This window comes from Haemorhous mexicanus, chromosome Z, assembly GCF_027477595.1.
Source record: "Haemorhous mexicanus isolate bHaeMex1 chromosome Z, bHaeMex1.pri, whole genome shotgun sequence".
NCBI classification, from domain to species: domain Eukaryota; kingdom Metazoa; phylum Chordata; class Aves; order Passeriformes; family Fringillidae; genus Haemorhous; species Haemorhous mexicanus.
Window position 1 is genome coordinate 68,588,137 of NC_082381.1, and position 25,973 is coordinate 68,614,109.

General features: G+C 36.3%; 1 protein-coding gene across 10 annotated transcripts in view; it reads right to left on the reverse strand.

The window, feature by feature from the left end:
* ERBIN (erbb2 interacting protein) overlaps window positions 1-25,973 on the reverse strand; it is a 116,844-nt gene that overhangs the window by 81,671 nt on the left and 9,200 nt on the right. For 8 of the 10 annotated variants that reach the window (XM_059836518.1, XM_059836526.1, XM_059836523.1 and 5 more), the window contains one exon: window positions 15,558-15,667. The exons of 1 other annotated variant lie outside the window; for it this stretch is intronic. The gene's annotated coding sequence lies outside the window, so the exon portion shown is untranslated. Of the gene's footprint in view, window positions 1-15,052; window positions 15,058-15,557; window positions 15,668-25,973 lie in introns of those variants that run through there. One more of the 10 variants, XM_059836520.1, reaches the window with a different exon arrangement.

The window sequence follows — 25,973 nt, forward strand, 5'->3', positions numbered from 1 at the left end:
CTTTCACTGACAGAGATCTTGCAAGTTTCAGGGAGCAGAACTATCTTTCTATTGATTTGGGGTGGTCAAGCCTAAGAGGTTAATAACAAAACGTTACCTCAAGCTGCAAGAGACTGACCTATTTGAGGATTTGTTACCTCCTAGTACCAAGGCTGTCAGAGCTGCTGACAACCAGAATCCTTTAATGCAGGAAGAGGACAGCTGATAGCACATTCTAAGCAGGCACACAAAGGTTCACATTTGCTTCCAGAATGCCCCAAAATAACCTGCTGGTGTACTGCAAGGGACATGCAGTTCAAAAGTGTTCTGCCAAGGGCTAAGGGTACACAACATATGGAATGCAAAAAGCACTATGACAGGCTAACTTGCTATAAGACTTATATCTTAATGTAAAGAGTGTCACTGTTCTGTCAGATCATCTACAGTTCTATTAGAGGTCTTTTTAATTATCTTAAAACCTAATGGAGTGCCTAGAGTTCAATAAAGTGAAATTTTTTTATTTTCCATATCACAATGGCACTTTTGCACAAGACAGTTAAGGAAACACATTCATACCTATGCACACACAAATAAATCAGAACTGATGGATTTTGTGACTGATTACTGTTACTTGGGAAAGCTGGTCAAAAAATGACTCTCCAAGTCATAAATGAAGACTGCACCTGTGACCTCAATTTTTTTAAAGGCAGCCATTTCCACCTCTGTGGATATAGCTACAAAAGCCTTGTCTAAGTATTCTGAGTGCAAATTGTGATTTTGCAATAAAATGAACATACCTAGACCTAGGAAAATTGTCTGGTGTTCAAAGCTGCCTTAAATAACAGTGCAGATATGCAGAAATGACCAATATGTAGACATTTGATCTCACCAGTGAAAAATGCATATGCACAAGATTGGAGGAGTTTTGGATCTCATCAAACTGCAATAAATCAAGACGCCTGTTTACCAAAGCATAAGCCTCAGCTCATATGCTCTGAAAAGTTATTCAATAATGTAAACAACAAAATACCATGTTGTTATTAAACATAAACAGTTAGATCTACAACACCCTCAGAAGGTATAGCTGTTGCAGGTAAGAATCACATTGTGACTTGCAATTGCCTTTAAACCCCATTATTTTCCAGAGGAGTAGTAAGATATAGCACTATTTTACTTTCTTTCCCAAGCAATGAAAACTGCAGAATGATGGAGATTCTTAGGCACCTCTCCAGATCATGTGGTCCAACCTACCACCCAGTCTACCACATCAGAACAAGCAAACATTAGATGCTACAAAGTCAAACTCTACTTTTGAGTTAAGGTCAATACCATTTTGTAAAAAAGGAAGCAGATCAGTTGGATTATTGGGAAACATTTCCAGGGGAGAAAGCTGAGACTTAATGGTTTTTGTTAACCAAGGCGGTACATGTTTCTGTGCCTCCACTGTAGCAAAATTGTCTAGTCAATGCAATTACTATCTTAGGTAGTCATTTTACAAGTCTTACTAAAGCAGCTGAATACTCACATAATGATTCAATCATACATGAATGCATAATATAAAATGTTCCAGCCTGCATTAAAAGAAAGGTATCAAGTAAATCTCTCTGCAGAACCAAGACAGCTTATATCAATATATTCTGCTTTACAGGAATGTAGGTGTGTTTTTTACAAACTTACAATTTATTAAAATCTATAAACAAAGGTTGCTTTCCAGAATGGTAAATGTGAGGGGGATTAAACTGTTACTGTATGCTGTTCCTAATCATTCTGCTTAAGGCATTACTAATGTCTACTGTTTCTGTTACATGATGCCATCACATTAGCTCAAGTAACAAGAAACCAAGACAGAAAGGAAAACACAGAGAACAGAAACAACATTGGTTTTCTACTCCCAACTTAGCGCTAAAAATTAAGAATTTTAGAAAGGCTTTAAAACATTACTATTTATGGCGTCCTTAAACACTGTACTTATTTAACACACCCCTGTCTTAACACAGAACAAACAGGCTTCGTGATGTCTTCATAACAATTTGATTCTTCTCTTTGAAGTATACAACATAGCAGTAGCTGAACTTAATAAAAAACTATTAAAAAAAAAAACAAACCAACAAAAAACACAAACCCCATGCACAACAGAAAACTACTGGAGGTGGTTTTGTAGATCACTTATCTTGGCCTCACAGATCATTCTTATGGACAAAACCAGCATATTTCAGAATAGCAACAATGTGTACCCTGTGCAGCATCACAATTCTTTACCAAACCAATTTTCTAAAAGTGACAGTTGTGCTAGCTCAGTGACTAAAAGTGAGCAGCTGTGCCAAGCTACACACTGAGGTCCAGTTAACCCTTAACAAGCTTTGTTGTTAGTGGTAACAGAAAGAATCCAACTGATTTCATATAGGAATTAAAAAGAAAAAAAGAATTTTTTTTCAAGCTACAACTTTCACACAAGCTTCAGCCACTTCAAAGATGTCCACTGCTACTATAGGATTGACATTAACTTTTGAGAGAACTGAACATATCTGTGTGACATCAGAAGGCCAATTAGCACAACAATGTGACACAAACACTCAGTATAATAAGAGAGACTACACATCCAAGAGAAAACTATTTAGATCTGGTGCCCTCACCCTATGCTCCTATGTATCCCTGTTCTTTTTCACCCAGCACCCCTTCATTCTTTAGTTTCCCATCAGCACATGAATTCCAGACAGTGAGCACTCCAAAAGGTCAAAGCTTTTTCAGTCCTGTTGTTGTTAGCCACAGCAAATGTGGTCAAAACTCAGCCTTTTTTCACTGCAGAACAAGAGAACAAGGGGAAAGATAAGGAACTTGGAAAACTTAGAAAACAAGTGACTAAGAGAATAAGAATAAATAAAACAGAATATACCAATTGAATCTGTAGTAATATTTATATCTAAAGCCACAAAACTCAGTCATATATACACACTAAACAACTCCAGAATATATACCACTGTTTCTAGGAAGACATACTTGATCAAAATTAAGTAGGTGGTTCACTTGTATTCATGATCCTAATTTCTTTTTGCCTATTGCCATTCATCAGATAAATCCTTTTTCCTCCCCCACTTCATCACACCCATATCTTTTATTAGATATTGAAATATTTTAGGAAGGGACATATCTAATTTTATTGTGCAGTACTTCAGAAATATGGCACCAAGTCTTATAGAGACCATGGGCATGTATAAAATGCTGGTGGCAGCCAACACCCACACTTGGGTGTGCAAACAGCACTTGTCTAAATATTGCCTTAAATAGATGGCTCACTAACAGATAACACATTAGCTACTTAATACGAGGAAAAAAGAAGTGATCTAGATAGTAAAGCAAGTGTGTGCAAGCATGAGAGAAAGCGGAAGGAATAAAAACCTGTATACTCAATTCTCCAAAAACATGTGAAACTTAATCAAATAAATCCTAGGATAAGTCCTTTATCTGAATGAATCCAAGATTGTCACAGACAATGTATTCTTGTCCTGAAAGACAATCAACCTAAGTTTCAAGTCCTCTTGGACAACATTTTGAGTACAGGCTTCCAGCACTGCAGACGAACCACCTATTGCTTATACCCCAACAGTAAGACCAATAAAGATGGTCTATTTCTCTCCATTTAAAACCTAGGGAGTCAGATAGACATTTGATACACTCCACCAATTATCACACAACTTCTGCACAAAACCAATCCCTAGGACTGTTTCAAACCAATAAAATACAGATGGTCATGACAGAATTTAGACTACAAATTTGACCAATTCTGAGAATGTTTGTGGCATCAAATGTTTGAATTCACCTTGTGCCTGGGGCCTTTCATAGCTACTGGTTGGTCCAGGAGATACTACAACACAGTTTGAATCGTTACAGCTGAGACTTTATACTAGAAATTATCAAATTATGCATAAAATACTGAATTCTTAGAAGTAAGAAGACCTAAGTTGTCTTAATATGTTATGACATTGATATTAGGATTTGGATGAATCTTTTACATTTCACATCCTTCAGAAACATAATTTTATATCATAATGGAGATTTCCTATTTAAGTTGTCTCAAAAAGAGAAGAAACTAACAGCAAACAGTTGCTGTTGTATATAACTGTATACTTAATTATAGATCTCACCCTACCAGCCAAATCATTATTAGGGTATATTAATTCCTGAGTTCTCTTTCCTTTCAGGGCAGAGTTGAGCAGAGCTAGTCAAGCAACACTTAAAGCTATTTTTAGGTATCATTTTCTCCCCACATGTGTAGAGGCATAACTTTCCAATTAACAATTGCTATTATGAACCTTTTATTTCCTTCTGCATTTATTTTGTTCCTCACTGCTTTACAAAGTTGAATTAGGAGACATCACTGGCCAGTTTGATTACAAATACAATCAGCAATCTGACAACATGCTCGCAAAATTGCTTAATATTCATAGCCACCAAGGAAATTAACATCAGCTGTGCTCTTAACATATGAAGTGAAACAAAAATATTTCTGTGTTATTGCTTGTCTGAGTGGGTTTAAATACAAAAAGGAACCATCAGATACTTATTACAGCTTCAACTGTCAATTATTACACATGCCAACTTGAAAGTCATGTTGTCTATAAACAGTAACAAAGACACCAGGAGGAATTATACATTTCTATATTGAAAACAAAAACTATATAATCAAGCAGCAGCAATGAAGAACCAGAGTTATGAATTTTTCTAAAGTAGGGATATACCCTGAAGGCAAATGTCCAGTATCAAAACTTTTTTTGTCAGCTCTGGACAATTGAACAGGTGTCTTCCTGGAAGCTGGTGTTTCCTGTTTGAATAGATATTAAATTTTTAACTAACTGCAACTGCTACTGATTATGACTAAACATATAACACATCAAACCAGTAAGTATTTTTACCCTACTACACTTCACACAGGCATGCACCATCTGTCACCGAGGTACGATCTGTAACTCTGTGACATTATCACATTACTCTAGAAAAGACGCATGCTACTGCCTAATCTCATGGTTTGAGCCAATTTCTAAACACTAAGCCTTGGCTGACTGTCAGATCTCACTACCTGCCGGAGAAGGAATGACACAGCACAACTGTAACTTTTTATCATATAATGTAAAGCTGTCCAACCCCTTTATTGCAGCTAATGTATATTCTGCAAATACTGTTACAGGTGATTTGTTCCACAGATGAAAAGAAGCTACAGAATCCCCCTGGATTTTAGCTATGTAACAGGATAACAATCCTCCTCTAACACACAAAACAATCTAGGCCCATAAGCTACCTGAACTAAAAGGCAAACAGCTCATTAAGTTAATAAAAGATTTCTGTTATTTGAAATTGCAGAGCTGCAAGGTAATTAATCCCCAGCTCACAATATAATTTAAGGAAATTAATATGCTGAATTTAATTGATTGGAAAAAAGTCCTAGTTGTTCCGGTCTAAAAAAAAAAGTCTACAGACTGAACTTGAAGTGACCAATTCAGACAGAGCTTCTCAATCTGAAAAAAACAAACCAATAATTGTTACTTAAAAATCATGTGTGGACAGCAGTCTCTGGAAAGGAGCAGGATATGAGTTTGTTATATTCCCTCCAATAATGAGATTGCAGTGAGGGTTGTTTTGTCTCTGGTTTACCCTTTTTTTTTTTTTAAGTTTAATTTAAACCAACACAGCATCACATACAGAAATGACTGTTTGTGTGTAGTCTGCAGTATCATTTACTGATAGAAGCGCTACCAAAATGCATGCCCTAAAATGCATTTGAAGATTATATCCATACATCTTCCAAAATCCTTTTTGCTGCAGTTGCCCATTCCAGTTCACAAGGTCTTCCAGTAATAAGTGAAATGCATTATTAGATCTGATAGCCAAACAATGGAGGTTCTTAAGGGCTTCTGGCTTCTACATACTGGTCTATTCTCAGTGCTGAGGAAAGACAAAAACAATCAGATATGAGCTTTAAAAACAAGGTAATGTCGGCTTAATCTAAAATTAATATTTTTTGGATCTTCCGGATCTTCAACAAGCTAGTACAAGATCTGGGCAAATCAATTAAGTCTGTATTTAAAGATTTCCTAGCAATAAAGCAAGTCATCTACGTATGTACAGATTACTGGATTCTAATTTCTAGGAGAAAAACTGCATTAGATTACACCTCCATGCAATAGTCTGTCTAGCAATAATACGCAGTAACTAAAAAAGAGAATAAAATCAACCCCTTCCAACAGGTCGATTTCTAACATGCCAGTCAGCTCTGTTAACAGCTGAAAAAGTACTACAATATTCTCTAGTATGGAAAAAAAATTCAGTACTGAAGATCAACAGTGAGATTAATGGACTTATTTCATTCTAGATACCAGCCTTCATTTTAATACCATTAAGGGTTAAGAACCTAGACAGACTTAAAATGATGGACAAAATTACTCAACAGTTTTAATGTATATGCTCTATGACAATGCACATAGTCCAGTTTTCCCATAAAATTACAGAAATAAAAAAAAAAAAAACAGACAAAATTTATCTTTTCTGGTGTTAACAATAGTAAGAGACTGGGCAGAGAATAAACATTAACAGTATGGTACATAAAAAGAGACACCAGAATGAGCATTAGTAGTTAGATAGCAGTAGTGTTATTAGCACCTCATTTAAAAGGAAAGAAACATTTTCAACAGCTTTGATTAGACTAGCAGACCAGCATCTAAATCTGTAATAGCAAATACTGAGAGAGAGCTTAACCAATTTATCTAACACCTACTCGCTAGTTTAAGATTAATGAGCCTTAAACTTAAATTTTGCTAGATGTAAAAATGCCTGGGTCATCGCACCCTACAGATACCAAATCTTTATCTCCTATGGTTACTGGTTGCTTTAAATGCATGTGAAGAAAACTACAGTTTACATGCTTGAAAATGAGGAGCCTTGACCCTAAGCCAAAATTTTACTCTTTCAGAGGTATGGGAATAAAAAGGAAAATAAGGAAAAGAGAAATATCAAAATACAAAGAAGGGAGAAGAAAAGCTGGGTTGGATGGCTAATATCTCCTATCAGTTCAAGACTTCTCAGAGACCTAATACAGGTCTACAGGTGATCCTTCCAGTGACAAAGTCCTCAATAAGGGCAAGAGCTCCTAAAGAGTCACCTCTCTTGCTTCCTTATCTTTCCATTGTGGTTTTTTCTGCTGTTGGTCAGCCCATTCCTTTCCACTCTTCTGCTGTTTCTTCTGTTTCAACATGTTTTTTTTCATATCCCAAGTTGCTTCCCCTGCCTTTCTAATACTAGTGTCCCTGACATGCTTCCATCTCAAAGAATTTTCCAGATGATAAGCACAGCTGGGGATTGTCTACTTACATTCAATGCATATAAAACCAAACATAAACTCAACCATTAGCAACAATATTTTTACCACATGCTTTGCTTACTTCTGGAAATCATCTGTACCATGTACATTACTCTGAACCATAGATCTCCTTGCTTCTTCATCCTTTGAATCCTGTCCCCAGCCCCAAACACCCAAAACAAAACCTTAACCCCCCTGCCCCGAAACTTACACTTACTACAAAAATAATTTCTAGGACACTGCTTAACTGTATTGTTGGTTTAAGTACTCCTATTTTGCCCCTTTTCCTTTGAAGATATAAGCAGCTTATTTCTCTTTTTTTTCAAACTATTTTCTCATTCAAAATCAAAAGGGAGATTCCTCAATCAATAAAGTTAGCTTCTACCACCATCTATCTAGTCTCTTGTGTTGTAAGATATGGACTGGGGGGTATTCTATTTCCCATCTGTTAGAGGGGGGCAGTTATCCTCTGTTAACTAGGCAGTTTTCTTTATCTCTCCCACAACCAATCCTCCCTCTGGGGAGATATCTTCTGTTAAAGGGCCATTAAGTCTCACATCACAGCATGAGTGATAAAATTACATCATCCCGTTGTGAGATGCTCTGCCCAGGGGGAGGAGCCAAGCATTCCTACCTGGATATAATCTGAGATTCGGAACACCACAGGCAGCCTTTTCCCACTGGACTCCCAGAGGGAAGACCAGGCCCATCTACACCACCACGGGACCTTCAGAGCAAAACTCCACCCTTCTACAGGATCACTGCTCCAACAGAACCACACCTTGCACTGCAGGAGGACTGCAGCCACCATCCAATGGGACTGCTACCAACAACTGACCCACAGGGTGTCAGGTCGTATTCTGACTCTGTCAGTAGTTTGGTTTTTTTTGTTTCTACTATTACATTTAAAAGATACAAATTTTTTAGTTTTTCTAGCAAAGAACTATTATTCCTATTCCCATATCTTTGCCTGAGAGCCCCTTAATTTCAAAAATACAATAATTTGGAGGAAGGGGGGGGGGGGGGGGGGTTTCACATCTTCCATTTCAAGGAAGACTCCTGTCTTCCTTACCTGTCTTTTCAAACCAAGATACCTAGCTTCAGAACTCTCAACAGCATGCCCACATAGACATATAAAATGTATTCACTGTGTATTCCTTCATCTTCTCCTCATTTCTTGCCTTCACAACAATGCTTATAAATAAAATTCCAGCACCTACCATGCTGCAGTTGTGCAAATACTACTGCTCATCAAACTAAATAGTGTTTACCATCACCATCCCTCACATCATGTGCTCCTCTACTGAGCTAAGTCACCCTGACCTGTTCTGAAGGACAATCAACCTGTTGTCATCCTACACTTGTGTTGAATCATGAGAGGCAATTCCAGTTTGTATACTGAAACTCCTTTAGATTACACAAAGGATAATCATAATGCTTTGGAAAATAATTGATTTTACCCATCCTGAATGAAAATGCACTACATATGTTACACCTATACAGATATATGCATAAAAAGCAAATAGTATAGGTATGCTGGTACAAACATTTAGGCTTTCTAAAAAGAAAATTTAAAGCAGACATATCTACCTGGTCTGTTTCTTTACTGTTCCATAGTAAGCAAAAATACAAATTAAGTTTAATAAAAAACACAAAATCAAGAGAAGAAATACTCTGAGTCCAGATTTTTTATTCAGGAAGAAGAATAAGGCCACTATTCTACCGTGAGAATAGTGGCCTTGATACCTGCAAGATCTTCTTGATATCCGCAAGAAGGTAAGTTTTTTCCCGTTGTGCTCCAGTTAGGTCAGCAACAGAATCATAGAATGGCTGGTGCTGAAGGGACCTCAAAGATCAATAGTTCCAACCATTTTGCCACAGGCAAAGGCACTTTCCACTAGATCAGGTTGCTCAAAGCCTGATCTAGTCTGGGATGGGCCCTTCCCAGCTCCTCTGGGCAACCTGTTTCAGTGCCTCACAATCCTAACAGGAAAGAATTTCTCTCTCATACCCAATTTAAACCTACCCTTTTTCAGTTTAAAGCCACTCCCCCTTGTCCTATCACCACACATTCTTGCAAAAAGTCCCCTTCCATCTTTCTTGTAGGCACCCTACAGATACTGGGTGGTGCTGTAAGGTTTCCCTGAAGCCTTCTCTTTTCCAGGCTGAAGAACCCCAGCTCTCTCAGCCTGCCTTCACAGAAGAGGTACCTTAGCCCCTCCATCATTTTCATGGCCCTACATGAAATAGACTTCTACAAAAGGTCCAAACTTTCGGAAAGTTTTACCTCTGGATTCGAGGGGAGGTATTATTCCAAAATAAATTACAACATTTTAAACTGTGAATAGAGCTTCAGAACAACCCTGGAATACTTTTTACTTGAAGTCTGCATTTCAGCACAAAAATAAGGGAGGACTGAAGCAAAAACCATATAAACATCTAAACTGAGCAAGAACATTCTCTCGATTGAATTTTACATGGCTCGTTATTAGCAAAAAGAACAGAGGGGCTTCTCCACCAAGACTCAGGGTCTCAAATTGAACAGATTTTTATCCTCAAACAGCAGCAGTTAAATGCAAAATGTAAGCAGAGCTCCTCTCTCACTTAGACAACCAGTTCAAGAGGTAGAGAAAGGGAACACAAGAGCAAAGCAAGAGTTTGACATGATATTATAGGGAAAATATTAATCCTCTACCATAAAGCCAGAATTAACCTAACTTATTACAGGATTACAGTCAAACAATTTTCCAACTGATCAAAAAATTTATAATATGAACCATTTGTCTGTTGGTCATCAAGTTTACAACTTTCATAATAACAAAAGTCTCCTATTCTGCCAAGCAAATTAAAGACATCTGTTAAATTTATTAAAAATAAGTATATTTTGGTATATTTTATCTCATTCTCACTCACTTTAGTGGTCCTAATATTAGCCTCCTAGACATCTTAGGTAGACCCCCTTCATCCTTTACTTTCTGAAGCTTCTAACCCACAATTCATTGCTATAGCTTTTTTCCCCTCTAATTAACAGATGCACACTTCTCACTACTATATTAGCCTGTTTTAGATTTAATGTTTTCTAAGCATCTAGTAAAACATCCTTTAAATGATTTCCCTTCAAAACTGAGTAGAAAAGGAATTTCTATATAGATGATTTCACTGAATGGCTTCCAAGTGATTTTTATAAAAAGGAACAAATAAATGCTGCTGATTAAACTTCATATTTATGATGTACAATCAAAGTCAATTCACAGTCATTTATACTTTATCAAAAACAAGGTTTTAAATACACTACTGGTTATTTGGCTCCTTTCAATAATAGGTATGACTACAAATCCTTTTATAATTACTTCTAAAAATACTGCATCCATCATCTTTTAAATGAACATTTTAGCATTAGTAATACAAGACCACCTGCACATAAAATTAAGTTTCCTGTACTTAGGGAGTTAGTCATCCTGTTATGTGACTGCAATTTGATAGTCCATAGCAAGCTATTTCTGCTATTTCGGCCACAGAGAAAACCAACTGATAAGAGTTTGGGGGTTTTGTTTTTTTTTTTTTTTGGTTCTCATCAAAATAGAATTGTCCTTTTTCTTCACTTTGCCCTTCCTAAATTGTCAGCAGCTATTTTAACCATCAAACACATCACTTTTTCTACTATGGGTCAGCGACACTATGCAAATCAACAATAAGTGTTTTCTTTTCTCCTTCAAACTGAGTACCCAACACTTTTTTCCTTAATAAATGTTCTTAGAATTATTCATCAGTCTTTCATGAGCAGTATTTCCAGTACCTTGCATTTGTATTGGGTATTTTTCCTTCTGCACATGTTGTAATAGATACTCTACTTGCCTCTTCTCCGTAACTGATGTTTACTTCAAGTCATTTTTATTTGAGGAAAATCTGTCATCTCTTCTCACCCTAAAATCAAGCTGCTGATTCATAACAGGAAAACCCACTCCTTTTACATCACTTACTAGTCAGCTAGCTCACTCTTATCTTTGTCCTCATTCACCTATTAACAGAAGACCATTTGGACCTGCAAAAACACTATGGCTTTTGGCATTTATACAAAAATGACAGTCTGTCTGTGCTGGATGGCTAGAAGTCTTCACAGATATGTAATCTGTAGTATAATATCATCACAACGATATAGCAGTCCAAAACACACATTACATCCCATGTTACTCCTTCCCAACAAATCAAAGCCGCTGATTCTTTTTGCTTTCTGTGTACAACGCTTCTTTGGACTGAACTTGATGCAGATTGGCTGGTTTCAAATTTACCTGGTCTTATTTAGTGAAATCCAGTATTTCTCATCCTAATGTGGAATTCTATAAGATATCAATCTGTACAGCTCTTCACATCATTGTTGTATGATTACCCTGACACAGCAATGATACAGGAAGAAAATTTTTATATAAACTTGTGGAATTAAATTTGTAAACTCATACAATTCTTCATATTAAGACAAGTATTTTGGCAGAAAAACAAACTATGGCACATCCATTACAACTACCCACAGCTGCTTATGATATCACTGAAACTAAGCTATTCTATCATCACTGAAACTAAGCTATTCTGTCCACTAAGCTATTCTATTCAGCATTTCTGTTTCACCATCACCTCTTCCAACTAGCAGGAAAATATACTTTCATATTATAATGTATACAACTGGGTATTTTTTAAGAAAAAAATACCCTGGGGTTAGCAGAGAAGCAAGAAACAAAAGGAAAGATGGAAATTGTCAGGTCTGTGAATGACACAGAAGCAATATCTTAACTGAAGAAATAGGCACTGGCATTCAAAGACAACTGCTGAAAGCAAGTTAACTTGCCTACATTAGATAGCACTTGGAATAATGCAGATGGAAAAGAAGAGGAGAGAGGAAAAGGAAGCCAGAATGTGCTGTGTTATTTAAATACTTAAGAAGAAATCTCTGCACACTTCCCCTCTGACACCACCACACATTTATGACACTGTTAAAGAAGGTTTTTATTTGCTAGCTATTAAACTGACAAACAAGATTCAAGAACTGCTTACGTAATGCAAGCATGAGTACCCCAACATCTAGACTTTGCATAGAATTAAACAAAGTTGCCTCTATGGAAACAGGATGTTTTCCTTACAATACCCAATTCTGGCCATGTGACAGCCAGCAAGCTTGTTCACACAAGTCAACCCTATGATAACCTAGTCTTGTTTAGACTCTCTTAGCAGCGTACACATTTTAAGGGACAAACTAACTACTATTCCTTCTGTGCCCTAAACAAAAAAACCCCATTCAACAGAGCAGGCCAGAATATGTTAATAGAAGTGCCTATGGGTCTGAGAATCATTTCACTTATTGAGACAGCTTGTCCATAACCTCACCTACAGTACAGGGAACATCAGGCTCAGAGAACAATGAGTTCCCCAAGTGCACTGCCAAGATAAAATATATCTCATGCTGACTAGTTTAATCTTCACAGCTGAAACACCTGAGATATGTTTGAGCAGGCATTTCACGCCAGAACTCGTCAAATATAACTAGGAAGGGGGAGAATTAAGGCAGCATTTATTGCTACAAGGAGAAATGAATCAGCAAGTCAAGAGGGCTCACAGATTAAATATGCAAACCAGAGCTTATGTAAGAATCTTGGAACACATCCAAAATAAAGAAGTCACAAGAATACTGAAGGGATAAGATACAGAGAATCCTTTTTAGTCGACGCAGTTTTCTTTATTCAGGTGAAAGTCTTGATAGCAAGACAATGAAATAGGAATTTTCTTCACTAACTGTAATTACACACCTTCAAAATTGCATCCTTAAATAAAGCTTTGTCAGAAGACCAAATACACTCCAAATACACTAAAACACAAGCTGCTATACACTATAAGAGTGAAGGTTTCAAAGTCTTTGTCAAATTCACCTATCATGGATCACAAATAATTAAAAAAATAAAAGAACTCTGACAACTTTTAGTCTTATGTTGCTTTATGTACTTTCTATTCTCAAGTAAAAACTTGTTTATGGTTTCTATTTCCATGTCATATTTCAGTATCTGTAAATACATGTTGATACATTATGTGCACACTGGACCTAAGCATTTAATATTGTGCCCACTACGAATTTAGCAGTGACTAAATTCGTGACTTTTCCAGAAACCTACTAGTTACAAAATGCTTTTGAGGAGCTGGAGAACACATATCAAATTGGCATTAAAAAGCCTCTATCCAAGATGATCACAAAACATGAAGAATACTTATTAGATCTTTTGTAATGCCTACAGTAAATTTTTCATTGCAACATGCTTTATAATTCAGCTATTAAAGATATGTGTGCAGTCACAAGCTTATCAAAAAGTATTTGCTTCACAATCCTGTTCTTTTTAGCAGGTAGAGATTTTCTTCCCCAAATAAAGACTCATTAATCAAAGCTGCTAATGAATCAACTGTTAGGAATGAAAAGGGGACTAGAACGTAAGAGCAAACTACTGCAAAGCAAGAAACAAACTCTAGATTTAAGCATACCATTTGAATTACCCCAGTAATACTGAAGTGTTTCCAAGTAAAAACAAGCAAATTCACAAAGAAACTAGGATTATAAAACAATGTTCTAATTTAACATAAAAATATTAGCAACATTTAAACGTGTATTTGCCTATTATCTTACACACATTCAATGTTACTGAACAATATTAGTAGCATAAAAAAAGAAAGAACCCCCTCTAAATACAAGCTGTGCACTGCTGCCTTAACTCTTCCACTTTGTGGTTAGCCTGACAGTAGCAGCTTATTAGAAGTCCCAGCCTATCCAAATGATAAAACTATTTCTCTTTTGTGACCATTTTTTCCAAAATATCACTCTTTAGTCAGAGAATTATGAAAGAAATCCATGAAGTTTAACAGAGAAAAATTGCACTTCTTAAAATTCTGTAAACAAGGATGTACGGAAACAATTGTGAAGCCCTCACACAGAGCATCAAGTACTTTATATATATGTATATATATGTATATATATTTAGGATTTTCTTCTCAAAAACAGAAAATGCTTCTCAAAATCTTTTTTCACTAAAACGCACTCTTTCCCCATGAACTCAATTTCAAGAAAAAGTTTCTACACCTGGTACTGTCTTTTCACAATTTAAGTATCATGACTTCTCTATTTCCAAGCACATAATTTCAGCAATTATTAAGCACCTAAAACATTATTTTTGCCATTAAAATGGCAAAAATATTTCCCCTCTCAAAAGTCAAACATTTTCTGTGGCTAGTTACACTTATTTGTGGGTGCATTGTAACTATATTCTTGAATCAAAAGATGGTGAGAGCAGAATAAAAAAAATGCATTTGCTCAATGGTCCTTATGAAGACTAAGACTAAGACATGCTGTTCCAGTATATACTATAATCTATCAATCAAAGATTTTTGTGGCACTTCAATTAGGGACAAAAATTGGACAATAAAAAAATCCCAGATCATTCTAGTCAGTTTTCTCCCTATTCTGCTATGACGCCATTCTGAGCATCTATGCGCATCTGCTATTAAATAACGCAATGAAAAATAAGTTTTAAAAAAATCCTTTAAGTCTTAGTCCACCCTAAACAAACCACTAACAAGTATACAGAACCACAACAGTATATGCCTGCAACTGAAAAACAAAAAAAGCTGACTTCCCCCAAAAAACAAAAACAAAACAAAAACAAACAAAAAAACACAACACCAAAAAAAACCCCAAACCCAAATCACTCTAACCTTTCTCTAGATAGAACAACAGCATCTACATTAGCTTATGCAGGGCAGAAATACTTGTTTGAAACTAATTTTATTTTTCGCACAAAGCTACCTGAATACATTGCCATAAAACGGGTTATGAATTCAAAGTAAGCAAATAATGCAGAAAAATAGAGCAGAAGCAATGGAAGTCAGTGTACACAAGTGCTCACACAGAGCCGTACCAACTTTAAAATACAAACATACCATGCTCTGTGACCCAAGTGCAAGAGACAGTAACAATACAGTGAATACCACCAGCACCCCTTGAGAGAAAACAAACAATTCACATTTCTTAAGCATCATCCCTACAAGCTACTGGAATACAAATTCAGCAATTAAAAATTTGTCATTCTTACACGTGATGGGGAGAAGATATTAATAGCACAGTTAAGAGTGTAACTGAAACAAAAAGTGTGCCAAAACATTTAGCTCCCCTTATCTCCTTTAACATATGTGGACAGTCACCTACCCAAATCACTCCACCACTGTCAATTTACACCACAGGAGCCTCAATCAGCTTCTCAGCTGGGACCAGATTCACCAGGACGTCGAACAGTTTACTAAACCATCCACATGGATCTGTGAAAGAGAATTAAGAAGTGTTTTCAAAATGATGGGTGTAAGCGGCCTTGCACAAAACTACAACAGTTTCAAATTCACACATTTATTTTGTTCTACACCAGAATCAAACACAGACAACACAGAGGCAGCAATATGTAGCTTACCACAACCACAATTCTGTCAACATTAATTTTTGTTCTTTGTCAAATCTGAACATAATGCAATCAGAAAAAGCAGTGTGGCAAAACCCAGAAAAGGTAAAACTGATTATGGTCTCCTCCTTCTATGGCAGCCAAAACTGAAACATATACACTACTAGCAAAACAGAGCTCAGAACAGCTCCCTGTTATTGGTATGAATGGAGTCAATTATCAGATTAACAAAATGTAACCAAAACCAACAAGCAGTTATGTGCAGGACCTGGGCTGAATGACTTCCTCTTTAAAGTTCTGGTGAATCTCAAGCATGTTCTCTGAAAGAGAATCTATACTACCCACACAGACACAAAAGCTCCCACAGCCCTCATGGGGAAATAAAACTCACTGCAACAAATGAGTCTTTAAAAAGCTTCAATTATTTTAACTGGACCTGCCAGCTGCCTTTCATTTAGCTTAATATCATGTTTTACTGAAGGTCTGCAGCCATGGCTATTGGCAAGAATGGAGACAGTTGCTTACAAGCAGTTATATCTATTTCTCAGAAGCTTACCCTGCCTGGTAAGCTTTTGTGGAATATTGCCATACACTCTGAATGTTGAGAATGCAAAGTTTTAATATGTGGTCCTACCTAGTAAGCCAGAATAATGCAGTATTTCTAAGATGCATGTGAAACACATCCATGGCCCCATCTTGGTGACATTTGTTGAAGACAGTTCAAATACAGTGCCAAAATACAGAAGAATGGTTTCTCACGTGTTTTTTAAACAGCTAATACATCTCACCCAAAAGAAAAAGGTCTAATAAATCTAGGTTTCTATGTTGATAAATGAAATCTTTCCTGAAAGATTTCATAATATGGGTAATACAGATCCTTCTTCAGGAGATCAGATTCTGATTAGTTCTTAATAGGCAGTCACAAAACTGAGTTTCATGATTCCTGGAGTTTTGTGATTCCTAAAGTTTCTACAACAAACAACAGCAACAAAATTGCCAAGAAAATAGCGTTTCTGCCACTGCCAGAACACTGTGAGATTTAACAAACCATGAAGCATCCATAGTAATACAGCTTAGCTACCTTTTCCAAAACATTGGTTTTATCAGCCCCCCAGGGTGTCATGGACACCCCAGCTAGAAACCCTGAAGGATGCCATGGTTTATGACTGCACTGCTACTTTCCTGTCTTTCTCAGGAATAAAAAAATTGGGCTGCGCTCCCTTAAAGCAGTGGCTCTGAATTTTCCTTCTCAATTTTTCCTACTGCATTCCCACCTACAACCAAAATTCTTGCATGGCTGAAAAAAGAACATAAGTAGCACATTATATCAAATTTATATCTAGCCAGCAACTCCCTTCATCCCCTGTTTAGGAACTGATGGTCTATGATCTAAAGCCTGGAATCGCTTTCTTAGCTCTTAACTAAGAAGAGCTGACAAACTTCCCTCTGTCCTGTCTTGTGATCATTCAGAGAAGATTCAATTTGATATATAAGTGGCATCTTTATAGATTCAGAATGGACTGCTGAATATGCTGTCTCTTCCAGATTACCTATTCAAGCTTGTGGCTACCTGGCATCCATGATACAAGTGCTTAGTAATGATGTACACTCCAAAAGTTAATAGTTGAGAAGGAGTCAGAACATAAGAATTTTACACATCATTAGAAGAAAGACCTTTGACACTTCTCCTAATGCCAGTATTCCCCACAACAGGGTAACTTAGAAAGTAGAACTAAGGCTACTTTGGCTTTTTCATTACCAGAGACTTGTAATTTTTCATTAAAACACACTACCTAGTTAGTATCAACAAGCCAATCCAACTTGACCTTTGAAGGGCAGGTCACAACAGGAGGAAGGACCCATATTACATTTGAGTTATAAACCTATTTCAGAACAGTTATGAACAGCCAGAACTTTTCAGAACGAGACAGATTTGTGCTGTTGAGTACCTAAATCATCCCTTGCACACAATATGTAGGGAGTTTTTGTGGCTGCAAAGACAAATAGGAAAATAATCAACTTGGATTTTATTCCTCTATCACATCTGTGAAAATCATGCTGCATTTCAAGAAAAATATCACTTAATAAGCACCATTTTACTGTATCTAGTCCCCTGTTACTGTTACTCCATTTTTTTCAATATATGACATGAATGATCAGGGTCTGCTTATCTACATGAAATTTCATTGAAGTCCTGTGAAAATTTAGACGTGGTTAGTACTGCTATCAAGTACTTCAGAGTTTGCAAGAACGTATCCTAGAGCCTATGCTAAAATGGCTGGTAATATTACATTATAAACCAAGGGTATCTATCCCTTTGGCTAAGCTTACTGGAAAAAAGTTTCAGATGGAACACCGCAATGGACACTACTTTCATTTTCACACAGAGCAAAGAATCATCATCACACCACTATCTTACCAATATAACAGCAACTAATTATAGCAGTGAGTAATGGAAAAGATAGCTTAAGCTGCAAAATTCATTTAGAAATATTCTACTAATAGATTTTTAATATTGTAAAAAAGATTAGTTGAGATATTTACTAAGTCAGCTACTGCAGATCAGTAGATCTATGCATAAAATCTAACATTTATATTTCACAATGACCAGGAAAAAAAATCATTTAGTTCCACAGGATTCTTATCCTACATTTTCTTCATCTACCACGACAAATTTAAAAATGCTATTTAGATTTTTTTCAAATATAGTTTAGCTGAATCCAAAGTGCCACATAATAAAAATAGGAACTTATGAATATATGGGCATAATTACTAGCAGTGCACATACAAAATCAATACTTCAGCAATTACATCAATGCAGTTGGACATGAACTGAAGAAAAAGCCTCCTCAGTTGCTTTCTGAAAGGAAGTAAATAATTTGTATATTTTTTCCATTAAGTTGAACAGAGAATGCTTATAATTGCTGGTAACATAAAAATTAGCCTATATTACAAGAAGTTGTTTTGATATGTATTTATTCTACTTTTAAAAAACCAGTAGTAAGTGCTTCAACACACTTTACTATCATTAAAAGTGTTAAAAAAATAATCTGGTTATTAGAAGCCAGGTGATTGGCAGGAGAGGGCATCAACTAGCAGATATTTTGTGAACTGAAGTACTTGATGGTGAGTAGCTGACTGATTTGTACACAACCTTAACATTTAAATTCTACATTGGATCCTAAGGTCTTCTCTAGATCAATGACTCAAGGGGAAGGGTAGGAAGAAATCCATTCCAGCAGCACATAATAACCTTACTAAGCTCAGCTTCACTACTGGCTATTATTCCAGCATGCAAGACTCACAGTTCATTATTCGAGTGTCAGGACTGATTCCAGAAAACAGATGATCACAGCAGAGAGAGAATGAGTAATTTTTATGGATCTTTAAATATTCTCCCCCCCAACCCCTGCTTATTTCAAGATACAGAGATATAAATACAGGCACATGCACCCAAAAAGCAGTGATCAACTTGCATTCTAACCACACAGCAGAACAAATGTAAAAATACATAGTTATCTTTCAAAGACCTTTTTTGCCCAGCATTTTAACATATGCCAGATGCACTGAAACTAAACACTGGTCCCTCAAAATCTGACTCTTTCCCCAAAAGCCCAAAACTGCAGAATCAAAAAAGGAAAAAAAAAAATCTTCGTGTTTAAAGTGGAAAAAATGCAGGAGAAAGGTAACTCTAAAAACAGTAAAAGTGAATGCAGTTGATAATATTTCAGTCACACATTCACTTAGATGGGGAGGAATTAATGCAAACATGAAACTGTACCAAAAAAATTATATACTTGCCCTCAGATTCAATTTCAATTTACCATACTCTAGATTCTTATTGCAGATAGACTCTCAGAAATTAAATAACAAGTGAAGGAAACACAAAAAAAGGTGCAACTTTTTCCATGCTCATTTCCAAGGTCAACAGACACTTCAGTATCTTAATAATTAACTAAACTATGAAAGCATTTAAGAAAAAAATCCTAAAAAAAATTTCAATCTGGGGATGTGGGAAGGAAACAAAACTACCAACCTTTGCATCACATTTTCAAAATTCCAGTCCCAGAGAAATTAGTATCATTATAGTTACTCTCAAGTATGTAGAAGATCAACATTTAGCAACTACCTTCAGGAAGAATTTAGTGTCTCCAAATCCTGCACAGCTTAATCCTTGTACTACATAATTTGAAAGAAAAAGCCTAATACATAAGATATCTTCCTAATTATAATGTTCAAGAAAATTTGAGATTTAATATTTTCTGAGCTTTTTTCCCCCCTTCTTTGAACCCCAGGAAAATAAATTATCTTACAGCAAACACTATTTCTCCTGAAATGCTACATCAAATACTTATCAATCAACCAGAAGGTAAGGTATTGCTTTTCAGATTAAAGAGCAGGACATACAAATAGACAACTGCTGTCATGACAAATAGCTTGACTGCTTAAGGATGTGTTGAGAACTATCCATTTGACACCTTAGGATTCCAGTAAGCCGGCAGCATACAGCTAAGCTATCAGAAGTAATTGTTACTAACACTGGTGCGCCTGGAGAAGGAAAAAGTCCTCACAACTCAGTTTAAACATTTTTCATGTGATGACTCTAAGGAATGCATTACAGGGAGCAATTTAAACTCAGATAACAAGAAATAAGTTTTAAACTCAGTAGTGCTTTAACAGATCACTGCACTCTTGCCTCTCCAGAGAAGCAGACATAAGCACAGTATCAGTCTTAAAAGTGAGTAACAGCACAAATACCAGCTCTTTCTGCTCACTTCATGCCAATAAGTGCCACCTCCTCTCTAATATAGGGGCTTGGCCCTTCTAGAAACAGGAGGGAAGTCATCTGCATTTCATGAGTGCAGTACAGTCAAGTGAGGCCACTATACATGGCTCCTCTTTACAGACATACAGCACCTCCACACCCAGCTAGCAATCTTCCTAGAAGATTTGAGAATTAAGAAGCTAAATATCCTCTCTTCTTCCATCCTCAGCCCCCTAAATTATCTTGCACTTTCAATCCCTCCATGAATAAAGGTGATTCTATCCTGCCCATCTGAAATTGAAAAAGTAAAGTGCCATAAAGGCATTGCACACTCTAAGTGACAGACATTTCTAAGTCTGTCTAAGTCCATCATTTTGTTATAATACATAACATACGAACTAATCATACCAACTGCCCATCACCTGTCCCTTCTCCACCCACACTAGCCTTGAGGTCTAATCTGAAGGAATAGCATGCCACATTCAAATACTGTTGACCTACACATTTCAATCAAGAGATTCCTCTAGATAATGAAAAAAACAATGCCAGCAGAAATCCCAGCAAACTAAAGAGGCTGGATAGATAAGTCCCAAAAGCAAGTGCTCTAAAACATAGCTTTCCGGAGAAAAGGTCTTCACTGTTTCTTCTCCATTTCTTCTCCATTTCCATAGTTAGTCCCACTCCTGCAGCAATTAAAAACCATTTTACAGAGAAACATTTAATTCCCAGACTACTGTCTCAAGTCTAGAAGTCAATCTGCCCATGGCAAGGAAAAGTAGGAGAGATGACAGGTGGTAGACTATAAATCTGCTGAAAAGAAGGTGTAACTGGGTAAGTATCCCAGTTTTTAACTGCACTTTTGACTTTTATGTATGTATTATCAAGGATCACATTACTGATGATGAATAGCAACATTTATATTTATTGTGGGTAAGTGGAAGACTATTCCAAATCAGCAACTGGAACTCAAAAGGCAAGTCAATCTCCATCATGCAAAATTCAAACTACAACCTGCTGAAGCAAGAGTAATCCCTGCTTTTCCCTCACACCTGCCTTTTATTAAAGCTAGGGTTTCATAATCACATTGTAAGTCTAATCAGTAACTGATCCAAAAAGCCTAAACCTGCAAGACATTGAGGAGAATTTTTTTTCATTTAGATCAGTTTGCTCAACAACTCACTGACCCTCAGTACTATGTCTCCACCTTCAATACCTTGTCTTCCTTCTGATGCAAAGAACCACACTGGAAACAAAGAGGAAGTGTGCAAAGCAGATGCAGCAGAATGTAAGCCTAGCCATCGGCTTTATAAATTAAAACTCCTTTCAAGTAAAGGTGATAACGTTATTGTTACTGGTAAGTTGTTTAAGTTCAAAAAAAGATGTATCAAAAAATATATTCAAGCATGTTTTAATGCTAACAATAGCATGCTCACAATAGCATGCTCATGTAGCATGTTGACAAAATTAATTCATGTGTTCCACATTTATAATTTAGTCCACCTTGGATTCATAGTTTTAGTGGAGAGGGCAGGATGGAAGAATTTTAAAAAAATATAATTAACCATGATAAATATCTACAGGCAAGAAGAAGCAAAGATACTCAATGAATCCAGTGAACAGTTTGGTCCAGACACTGACTGTGCCAGTATTTTTTTTACTCTACAAAACTGAAAGAACTATTCACAGGATGTGGTCTGAACTTCAAGAGACTGTTGCTCAGCAAGTGCTGTGCATGTTTTTGCAACGAAAAGTAAATTACTTGCCCACAAAGCAATGCTTTAAATTTAAAAGAGACTTGAGGGAATGAGAATAAAGCACACAAAATATAGAGACCATCATCCTCAACATGGTAAGTTCAAAATTTACTTACACTTACTTTCTTTTAACCAAAGCAAAAACTATTTATAAATTCCAAAGTGACCAACACAAGGAGGTGCTTTGCAAAGAAGCACTACTGAGAGAAAGTCTCAGCTGTTCACTTTGGCCTAATATTAAGGTTAAAAAAACATTTAGAAAAAGTGTCAATTAATATCTATCTGCAACTCAAACCATAAACAGATACACTAAATTGATTTACAAAAATTGATATTTATATACACAATAGTGCCACTGATCTAGATGCATCTTTCACACATCCTACAGCTCTTAAAAGGTAGTGAAGATACTCTAGGAAGCTTGATCTGCATTTTGTGTATCAGAAAGCTGCTACTTTATAGCCCATTATGCCCATACCTTAGAGCAGAATGCAACCTTTTTCAAGTCTTGACAGTATAGGTGATTTGTCCTAAATCAAGTCCATGAAATAAGACATTTTCTTACAGCCTTCAGATGCTTGGATGTAAAGCAAGGCTAGTAATTGCTATGAATAAAACCAGTCTCTACACTGCACCCAAGTTTCTCATCTAAATTCCTCTTCTACAGCCCCTCCTACTAACTGATTAACTTAGAGCCACCCATACCATGTACCTCAAAAACAGACTTAACAGTAAATCTTGATGAGAAGAAATAGAAACAGGTTTTTTCATTAAAAAGAATTCTTCCATGATGCTGTCTGCTGGTTTGCTCTCCAATCAACATTACCAAGGTCTTAGAGAGCCTTAGGAGAAAGGCTCCTAAGAGCCTTTTAGAAATATTCAGAAAGAAACCACAGGAAAGAATGAAACAAAAGTGTAACAGTCAATATGCTTTTAAAAGTTACAACAGTTATAAATCCAGGTTAATTAAAATCACAGAGTAAAATTAAGTTACAAAGTACCTCAAAAAGAAACAAAACAATCAAAGATAAAAGAACTCAACTGCTTAAAAGGAGAGGTATAAAATAGGTATTTACAACCAACAGCACAGGAAAATCTTGAAAAAAAAATTGGAATAAATGCCAAGGAGGGGAAAAAATCCTGTAGATTACATAGCATTATTCGTCTATTAAAACCAGAAATGACAAGTGCTTTGATGAGAATTGCAGTTGGTTAAAGAGTGAGAAAACACAATACATTATAACTCTTGCAAGTGCACTGCAAGAGAAGCCACTGATAGCTGGAAGACGAGCAGAAACACTGGAATTAACTGTGCTTGAACAGGTAAAGCCTCTCTGTGGGTAACTTCATGAAACACAAGATTTGGTGGCTGGAATGAAAATTAACACCAAACTTCAAAGAAGAACAAAGGCTGAGGAGGGAAGCTCATGTGTACCTGAACATACACCTATAAATTTTCTCATACCTATCCCAAAGAAGGCTGAGACCAATCAAGCTAATACAATTAGACTGCCAGAATAAATACAAAAGCAAACAATAACCCAGCTGGCTTGAACCAAGATACAAACAGGCAACTCCAGAATTTGCCTCATCTCTCAGCAGACAAGCAAATCTTTACATGGTGGAATGGTGGTACCACTACCCTTGGACAGATAAAAATCTCAAAGACTGGAATTTAAATCAGAAAACAAACACAGCAGCACCTCCTTTTTCAACTCAAGAGACATGAACGTATCATGCTTCCAACCCTGCTTTACAACAGATCTCTTACAATCATCCCAAAAAACTACAGCAGTTATGGCCTCTGCTACACACTCTGCTTCATATGAAGCTACTTTATTATTAAATGCTTGTTTTAAATAAATCTCTGCCTTCCATAGCCATGGAAGTAAAATATTTGCCCTCTCTTCTCTTTCAAGGACCTCTCATTTCTTACACAAGACTGAACAGCAATTAAGATGTTATGTAAATTAATCTACTGAAGTTAAAAATTAACTCCATTTCTAATCCCAGGGATTGAATTAAAAAAAAAGGTGAAAAATGACATTCAGAAATAACAAGCAAAATTGCTTTAAAAATATACATACTTCATTCCTCTGTCTTAAAGAGGCTTTTAAATTATTTCAGATTAGTAAAAATTATGCAATGTACTAATTGGAAACTAATCAGATGAAATTACAGCTTCTCGATATACATGTATTTTTCTGTCTATGCAGTTTTTAATACCTTTGCCTTCTAACTAGGAAAAATTAAAGTGAATTCCCACCTACTTTGCCAGCATGGAATAATAAACAACAAAATGCTTGGCCTTGGGCTTGTGTCTTTATAATAACAAAACCCAGCAATATTTGGAGCTGTTAGTTGTAAATGTTACTCCTTGTCTTGAGAACTTGTTGGAATTAAGGCACTGAGCAGAAACAGAATCCTTCATTGGTTATTTTTATCAATCATGGTTTTCTACCTACATTATCAAGCAATTACATACTTCTCTTATTGCTGTAAAGAATACACACACTACTAGCCTTAAAAAAAAACAAACAAAAAACCAAACAAACAAACAAAAAAAAAACCAAAACCAAAAAAAACCTCCACTGAACCAAAAAAACCAAATCACCCACCAAAAACCTGCATACTGTGCACAGGCCTAGATATCCAGGAGGAAAAAATAATTACTGTTTTCTTATTCCTTCACTCCTATTGATAGACTCCTGGTTTCAACTTCCAGCTACAGCATATGGAAAACACAGAAAAAAGGGGGGATGGGGAAAACAAACAGTAGTGAAAATGCTAACAGTGTAAGTCAGCAATTGGTAGTTAATACCATCCTCAATACAAAAAGCTCTTTTTAAGCTCTTAACTCAGGAAATAAAATAGGTTTGAAAAACATAATTACCACATTCTGTTTCACATGACTATGGTATTTTTATTCTTTTGACATATGTTGCTTCCTGAATGGATTTAATGTATTTTGGCATTCCAGAACAAAACTGCTCTCAGTGTTTGGCACTTCATGTACAATGCAGCCAGGAAGCCACTCCTTAAGACTATGCAGCCATCTGCAGCAGACACCAAAGGTTTTTGACAAGCAAGCTGCACTGCTGTAAATATGCAGTATTTCAATATAAAAGAAAAGTTCTCATCTATTAATCAGACTCCGCATGTAATTGCCTGCACATAAATTCAGGTGATCTGCAACATAAAACATTTCAGCACAGAAACCAAGAACGGAAAAAAAATTTTTGAAAGATACTATTTCTTATCAGAAGGCTACTGATTATTTAAATTCTTACTAAATTGTATGGTCTACACATAAAAAAATCCAGTCCCTGATGCCCTGCCTTACATGCACTCTCCCTCAAAAATGTAATTCCCAGAATTCCTACCTAAAGCTAGGAAGGATCAAACAACAGAGGTCAGAATAACACAAGAGCAGAACACTTGAGATACCAAGTAAGCAGATGTTGGGTACACAGGAGGGGAACGAAGAACCACACTCAAAACCCTGCAGTAACTGCTCAGAACAACAAATCCCAACAGGTTATATAATTCAATCAATGGTAACAGGAAGATAAATGGAAACACATTCATAGATCAGAGTTCAAAGGAAGTACATAGGGGTATGCATACTCATTTCCCATCTTTAATCTGGCAGA